The sequence below is a fragment of the Meleagris gallopavo genome, chromosome 3 (genome assembly GCF_000146605.3).
Source record: "Meleagris gallopavo isolate NT-WF06-2002-E0010 breed Aviagen turkey brand Nicholas breeding stock chromosome 3, Turkey_5.1, whole genome shotgun sequence".
Classification (NCBI taxonomy): Eukaryota; Metazoa; Chordata; class Aves; order Galliformes; family Phasianidae; genus Meleagris; species Meleagris gallopavo.
The window spans coordinates 86,962,987-86,971,767 of record NC_015013.2 but is presented as its reverse complement, the minus strand read 5'-3'; positions in this window follow the sequence as shown (position 1 = coordinate 86,971,767).

Here is an 8,781-nt window from a genome sequence, read left to right as displayed (position 1 = left end):
AAAAAAAAAAAGAAAAAAAAAAAGAAAAAAAAAGAAAAAGGTTTATATAGCATGAGAGAAGTGTGAATTTTTTGTCTTCTCATCACTGCTGTGCGTGTAGGTATGATCTGTCAGACACTTTCTTGTTCTTCAGACTTCTATAAGGAAGACATTTTTTACAAGAGCGGTGAGGCACCAGCACAGGCTGCTGAGAGAGCTGGTGGATGCCCCATCCTTGGAGACATGCAAGGTCAGGCTGTATGGGGCTCTGAGCAAACCGATGATGCAGCAGATGTTCTTGTTCATTGCAGGGGAGTTGGACTGGATGACCTTTAAAGATCCCTTCCAACTCAAATGATTCTATGACTCTGTGACTTCAGACTTTGAGCTGTTTGGTTTCTCTGCTGGTGACATGCCATGCTGTATGTGCTGTTGACTTCACACTTGTATGGGACGGCTATTTAGGATGGGACAAATCCTTCCCCGGGCTCCAATGACTCGATTTGCTTTCTGTTGAGAGGTCACTTTCTCAAAGAGAGGCACCTCATGGAAGTCACCAGTTAATTACTTAGATGGACTCTGCCTGGCTCTGACTCTTTCTAGATCTTTTTGAGTAAATCACATTGACTTAATGTTTCCAGCCTGTGATGCTGCCTTGCTCAGAGTTAGTGCTGAAATAATTCTCTGTGAGTTGGACCAAAGGACCAAACACCCTTTGCTGCAGAAGACAGACTGTTTAAGTCTTGAAACCTCATTATTCCTAATGGTGAAGTCTGGTGTGTAATAATTCCCAACTGTACAAGTCTACTGAGAAAAGGCTGTGAGTGAAAAATAGGCTATGTTTGCCTGCAGAAGCAATGCTGTTGTCCAAGAGACAGTCATTTCTGTGCTGCAGCATCTTGCTTGCTGTAATGCTGACATAATTTGAGTGGGGGTTCTTTCGTGGGTGGTACTAAAAGCTGTGGTTGGGTGAAGAAGTCTTGTCCCATCCTGCTTTATTCCTTCTCATCCACATAGATGAACTTCACTGTTATAAAGAAGCATTGCCTTGTCTTCCCATTCAATTCGCTGACCACCTACCCCAGCTCTGCAAATGGCTCTGCAAAGCCATTTATGGGCAGTGAGAAGCTGCCACTGTGCTAATTTCAGATCAGGCTTTTGGGCAATAGGTGTGGTGTTGTGAATGCAGACAGGGCTGTGGAATGAACAGGTGTTTTGTGCAGAGCAGTCACTGAAGAGGAGTTTTTCTCAATCTCAGGCTGTGAGCATTTCCTTCAGTCCACTGAAACTCTGGAAAATGTCAGTGTGGTGAGAAGAGATTAAAAGATTGCTGTCAGAGGTTTGTTTTTTAGGAATCAATTGTGTTTTTGAGAAAAGATGGCTGAGAACTCTAAAAACAACAGAGAAGGAGATGAGGATTGATAGGAGTGGCTTTCATCTGAAGTGCATGGCGTAAAAATATACTCTGTTTTTGTCACTACCATGCAAATCCAAGTGCTCCATTCAGCATAACAGCTATTAGGATTCAGTAAATGCACCCATTTTCATACTTCCCATGTAAGAGAAAAGCAGTGAATTACTTGAAAGAAAAAGGCATACTTGTTATTTCCCTTGCTTCTCACTATAGGATGGCACAGTGCCCGTGCTAGGAATTGTCTCGGGAAACTGAACTGAATTTGGCTCTTGCCTCTAAATGAACCCAGGAAAAGGCTTCTCACTTTTTTTTTTTGTCCCTAGATGGGTGTTAATGAGTGAGCCAGTGACTCATTTGCTTCCTAGTTTGCCTTTCTAGCAGGAACCTGCTCTCCAGCTGTATGGCACACACGTTAGGAGGCAGAAACAACACCGTCCTTTCTAGACAGCTGTGATGCATCTGTGAACACGGTCCATTTACACAAACGCTGAGTGTTTCAGATATCCAGCAAGGGAACTGCGAGCAGGGGAGTTTTCTGCCTAGCATCAGGATCCAGAGATGATGTACAGTGCAGCTCTCAGCAAGCAGTGCCAGCCAAAACACAGAGCCAGCAGCAGAGCTGTGCAGAGCCAGAGAGTTATGAGAATGTAATTCAGACAGCTAGGAAAGGGCAGGAACAGCTTTAGAAATGTGATGTGATGCTGTAAAAGTATAGGTGAATGCTCTCTTTCATGACAGTCCTAAAGGAATATTTATCAGCTTGCTTTGTATGCACAGAGAAGCCACCTGAAGATGCCAGCAGTACAGGCAGTTGGCTTTGGGAAGGATGAGTTTAGATATTTGTGATCAGACTTTAGTCATTAAGTGTAATGAGTTTGTAAAGAAAAGGCTGTTAGATTATTAAAATGGGAAAATTATACCTCTTAACACTGTTGCTTTCATTAAACTCACATTGCTACAGGACCATCTATGAGGGCTGCTCTGAAAGTAATGCCTCCTATTTTATTATTGTAGAATCATAGAATGGTTTGGGTTGGAAGGGACCTTTAAGATCATCTAGTTCCAACCCCCTGCTATAGGCAGGGACACCTCCCTCTAGACCAGGTTGCTCACAGCTTCATTCAGCCTGGCCTTGAATGCTTCCAGAGAGGGGGTATCTACAGCCTCGCTGGGCAACCTGTTCCAGTATCTCACCACCCTCATAGTAAAGAATTTCATCCTAATACCCAGCCTAAATCCACCCTCTTCCCGTTTAAAACCACTTCTCCTTATCCTGTCACTACATGCCCTTCTAAAAAGTCCCTCTTTATCTTCCCTTTTGGACCCCTTCAGCTCATTGAAGGTTGCTATAAGATCACCCTGGGGCCTTCTTTTCTTCAGGCTGAAGAGCTCCAGCTCTCTCAGCCTGTCTTCGTAGGGGAGGTGTTCCATCATCTTCATGGCCCTCCTCTGGACCTGCTCACGATATCAGAAGTGGATGTTGGTGGTGTGGCAGTAGAAGTTAAACCTCCTCAGCAGTATTCCATTAAGTTTTGTTGCTGTGTGACAGATGGCAGCAGAGGGGCGGTCTTACAAAATGGTGTCTGACATGGAGACTGTAGATGCCCTATTCCGGGAGGCTTTCAGGGCCAGATTGGGTGGGATCCTGGGCAGTCTGGTTTGGTGATTGGCAACCCCCCAAGGCAAGGGGGTGGAACTAGATGATTTTTAAGGTACTTTCCAACCTAAGCCATTCTGTGAAAGTGCGTATGAAGCAATGGAGATCAAACAGTGGATGTTTGTACAGTGAATGGAGGCTATAACTCCAGCCCATGGAGTGGAGACGTGCATTTCCACTAGAGAAAAAGTTCAAGATGGAGCCCTTAGTGGATAAAGTGATGTGCACTGTGTTTTGGGATAGGAAAGGGGTGATCCTTATGGATTTCCTGGAAACCAGTCAAACCATCAACTCTGACCACTAGCTACATCGTGATGCTGACTGAACTGAAGGCTTGAACTTCCAGAGTCAGTCTGGAGAGAGAACATTTCTCTTGCAACTCTGGTCCCGTTCCAATTTGAAGATCATGGAGCACATTGCCAACCTTGGCTTGATTGTCCTACCACATCAACTGTATAGTCCAGATTTGGCACCTTCTGATTTCCATCGGTTCAGATCGATGAAAGATGGACTGTGTGGACAATATTTTCTCAGCATGAAACAGTGAGTCATCTCCACTGGTTCAGATTTTACAAGCATGGCATGCAGGCTCTTGTTCATCACTGGTGAAAGTACGTGGCTAATAATGGTAACTATGTTGAAATACATCGTTTTATAGCTTAGAATTTTCTCTGTTAAATAGTGCTCTTGTGCTCTTAGTATCTGTTCTCATTTCCATGGAGATAAACAGAGGCATTACTTTCAGAGTGACCCATGTATTTGCATGTAAGGTAAGGGAAAGAAAGGAGAAGGACTGGAAACAGGAACAGGACGAACTATATCTTCTGTCCATTATGAGAATATGGTAAGAATTATGCTGGGCAAAAATGCATATCAAAATGTAGCCCTTGGGATAAGTTTGCCCTAGAAGCTAATACTCTCTATGGGGTTGTGCTCAGCCATCACCTGGAAGGAAGGTCATTCATACTACATTTGGTCTTCACCTGTAGGTTAAAATATGCTGTGCTTTTTTAAAGCATTTTGGATATCAGAGAGCTAAACCTCAGGCTTCTGGCTTATTTTCCTTTTCTTCATCTGCCACAGACACATCATTTAATTTTCCAACCCGGAGTACAGTGAGATCGACTCTGAACTAGAGCAGCCCTAGGAGCCGAGGTCAGGATTGCTCAAAATGAATTTTGTGAAGTAATAAAGTCTTGAAGGAAAAATGAAGAAGAAAGAAACAGTAGGAGGTATGAACTAGGTACTCTGTTAGTAACTCTCTTCTAGTTCCAGGAAACTAAGTGGATTTTCTTAGACTTCATGACTGCAGAGTCTGGAGTGATTAAATTTATAAATGCTGAAAAGCGAATCAGCAAAATAATTTCAGTTCCCACATTTTCCTTAAAATGAGTAATTTCTTGCAGACTCCAGCAAAAGAAGGCTGATAGAAATGGTGATTTTCGTACTCAATTTCAGGTCCACATCGCTCAAAAGTAAACAACTTGATCAGGAGTGAAGACAGCACAACATGAGACATTCTAGTTAATTTAAATAAAAATGCACTTCAACCCTTCCCATTATGCTAATTTTCCCATGCTGTTTTTTTTTTTTTTCTTCTTCTCATGCTACATTGGTGCAGAGTAATCACATTTCCATAACTTGAAGAAATTGCTGAATGCATTTTAGTATTTGCTTGTGTTAGTGATGCATGCAGGAAGGATGAAAAAGGTCTCACTGAAAGTTGTCTTTGTTTAGGTTCTAAAACCAGTAGTTTTGAGTGTGCCCAATTTTGGGGTGAAAAGGAGGAGCAAGCAATGAGTAATTTGTGATTGCATTTCTTCTCCCCCATTGTTGTGGGAAGCTCCTCTTCTAAGGTAACAGAGCTCAGATTGCCAATCTACTGCGATTTTCTGTGTGAAAGATAATGTGAAGTTGCAATAGCACTATTTCACTCCTCTAAAAGATTTAGAAGTCCCAGACTGCTTGTTCTGTGCATGCCTGAGGCCTTTCTACCTGTAATTGCTTTGGGCTTTTGCTTGGTGAGAAGCAGCTCTAAATCTCATTGAGGCTGCAGGGTGAGTTGTTTTGGAAGGGTGGTTTGAGAAAGATTATCTAATCCATTTTATCTGTCTTCTTAACCTGTATATTATGGGTAGGCAGGCCACACTGGCTGCTTCCTGCCATTTTTGTCCTAGGCAGCTTGCAGTGCCAATGTGCTATTAAAAAGGTGTCAGGCACAAGCAAGTAGCGTAACTATGGCAGTATTCTGCACAGTGGTCCTCCATGTAAAGTGTTTTATTCATCTTTAATGCAGGCACTCTGGCCTCATTTTTCTACATGCAATAAAACGTGAATCTCGAAGCCTGGATGCTAGTGAGAATAGGAGATCCTCATAAAGTGTAGCCTCGCTGTTTATATGTCTATACATACCATAAAGCAGGAGATAAATGTCTCTGCATTTGCATTTTGTGTGAAAGCCAGACTCAAAATGTTACCCAAGGAGATGTGTTAGTTTGCAGGAGGTGTGGAGGTGTGTTGAGTGTTGCTTCAGCTGGCCGTATCCCTGCTAGAGGTAGGCAGAGCTTATGGAGACTGGAAAGACAAAGTACCTTTCCTGGGTTTACTACCTGAACCATGTAAACTCTATCTTCAAAGCTGCAGAAGGTTTTCTTGGAACAACCTGCAATATGTAGTACAAAATCAGCTTATGTGAATGAGACTTCTTATATCTGTGCTTATATAAATTTGGAGGGAAATTCTAGGGAATTTGAGAGCTACGCTGAGTAAATCAGAGGGGGGTTGTTTTCTGTTCTGGGATGGTTTTGAATGGATATAAATTGCTTTGCGTAGTAGAGTCAGCTGTCAGACCAACAGCAAGAACTTGCAGGATGGTGAGTGAACAAAGCAAGGGCAAAAAGCTGGACGTGAGCCAGCAGTGTGCTGTTGGGATGGCCAGTAGGGAGAGGGATGAGATTGTCCCCCTCTGCTCTGTTCTTGTAAGGCCTCACCTGGAATACTCTGTCCATGTTAGGGGTCCCCAGTACTGGAAGGATGCAGAGCTGTTGAAGCGAGCCACGGAGATAGATGAACACAGGGCTGGAACACCTCTCCTATGTTGAAAGGTTGAGTGTTAGAGTTAGGGCTTGTTTAGCTTGGAGAAGAGAAGGCTCCAGGGAGACCTCATTGCAACCTTCCAGTACTTGAAGGGAGCTTGTAAGCAAGAGGGAGACTGACTTTATATGCAGTCTAATAGTGATAGGACAAGGGAGATTGGCTTTAAATTAAAAAATTGGCTTTAAATTAAAACAAGGGGAATTTAGGTTAGGTATTAGGAAGAAATTCTTTACTCAGAGGGTGGTGAGGCCCTGGCACAGGCTGACCAGAAAAGCTGAGGATGCTGGATGTCTGGAGGTGTTCAAGGCCAGGTTGGATGGATACCTGGGCAGCATGGACTGGTGGGTGGCAATCAGCCCATGGCAGTGGGGTTGAAACTAGATGATCTTTAAAGGTTCCTTCCCACCAAAGTCATTCTGTGATTCACTGATTCTATAATCTAGAATAAATGAGACAGCTTTCAACTGTGAGCGCCTTGCATCCCTGTGATTATCTTTAATATCTTTCCAAAAGCTTCGTTTACTTGATTATTTTGATTTCTAGTAAGGGAATAGCCTATAATGAGCAATCAGAAATTGCATCGTTAGAGAAGTAAAAGAGAGCTACAGGACAGAATTGTCTCTAGCACACACCTGCAGGGGATTCCCTAATTCTCTGAAGATGAACCATGCCCTTTGGTGATGGCATGTTAGGTTGGAGTTCCTGTTAGATTTCTGCTTCTAGGTGGAGTAAACAGCCTATGGGAACCAGAAGAGAGGTCATTTCAGTCCCTTCCTTGGCGGTTTTATGTGACAAAGGTTGTACAGCTCTTAATATCGCTGTGTACAGAGAGAAGAAATTGTGTCTTAGTGTCTCTTTTTGGCCCTTCTAATATACAAATGGGAAGTAAAGTAGGCACAGAGCTGGGAAGGGGTCGTCTTTGGAGATGTGCAGTTTCTCATGCAAAGATTTGTCAACTGCTGAAGTACAGATACTTAGAGAAGTTGTCTCCTTCCCGATAAAGCCTTTTCCCCCTTTTTTTTCCTTTCCTCTATCACCAGCTGCATATAACATCTACCCATTTGTAGAATAAATCTGATAAAAAAAATGTAGTTGTAAGCAGCAATGATTTTATCCCAGTGAAAAAGATATTATCCAACAGAAAATATGTTGTGCTAGGGCATAATTTTTCAGATATGATGAATAACAGCAAAGTGCGACCCTCAGTCCTAAGAATTTAGCTTTAAAAGAACCACTGAGCATATCAGATAAACTCAACTTTTTCTCTCCTATCATTCTTTTCAAAGGCAGAGTTTGTTTTATAGATACATCATGACAAAAATCTGCCACAGGCAAATTTCAACAAAAGAGCAACTTCAAACACATGCAATTAACAATTTATGAAAGGAAATCCTACAGAAAATTACACAGAGATTCACAGGGCATAAAATTCGGCACTAAATCAAATTTAATGTGGAAATGCATATACAGGGAGTTATGGCCCCTTGCAGTGCATTGACAAAAGGAACTTTATCTGTGGAAGCTCAATGAGTGCCCCCTGTCATATCTCTTTTTGCTATAAATAAAAGATTTTGTCAGAGACAGAAAAACTGAAAAGGGAAAGAAAACCCCTGATAAACCCAGTTATACACAGTTTTCAAGCAGAAGTATTAAAAATAATTAGATTTCTTTGCACTTTCAAATCCAGGATTTGTTCAGTTTATCACTGAAATGAAGGGCATTGTACCATCAACAACTACAAAATCAGTTTTCATTTGTCAGCACAGCCAGCCACTGTATATATCCCACTAGCAGGTCCTGGTAGCTATATTTAAAGTTATTATGGAGTTGTTTTTGTGTCTGGAAGGAAATTTTGGACCCCCCTCTGGATTTCCTTGTCTGACAATTCATTCGTTCACTCAGCTGTTGTGGTTGGGTTTTCTCGAAGGATATTAAGTATACAAAATCACATAATTGCCTTCAGTAGCTCTGAAATTAACTTAAGCCACTAGTTTGTTTGGAGAAAAACATCTGTGTCTAAACCATTATCTATTTAAACACATAAATAGCCTGCTTTTGTAAGAGATGGCTAAGCAGCATCACTTGCATTGCTCCATCTGTATTATTTTGGGGTTGTTTACAGAGACTAGAACCAGGAAGGGAGGGTGACTGATAAGTTGACAGAAGCCAAGACCAAGCATCTTTGTGATGCAACTATAGCATTACGTGTACTAACATAATCTGAAGAGCTGTTTATTGAACTGTTTAGTTCCTCTGCTCCTTCATCAGAACAGAATTGGAAACATTAGATCATTAGAAAATTTGATATCTTCCACTGAAATGTGTATCTTCACAAGAAAGCATGGATTCATGCATCCACTCATGTGCATTTGACTCCATGGCACAGCATCCTTGTGTTGGATCAGGAGAATTGGACTAGAACAGTTCCTTCCAACTCAAACAGTTCTATGGTTCTATAATAGTACAAGGTTTTCCTTGTCTCAGTATGGGTCCTTCCAGCCTACATGTCCTTGTGCAGTATAACTGCCTCTTCATAATGTGGTTAGCCCATTGGTGCAGATGAGGAGACACTCTATGTCACTATAAATGTAGCCCTATAATACCCTAATACTCCATGGTCTTTTTTTTTTTTTTT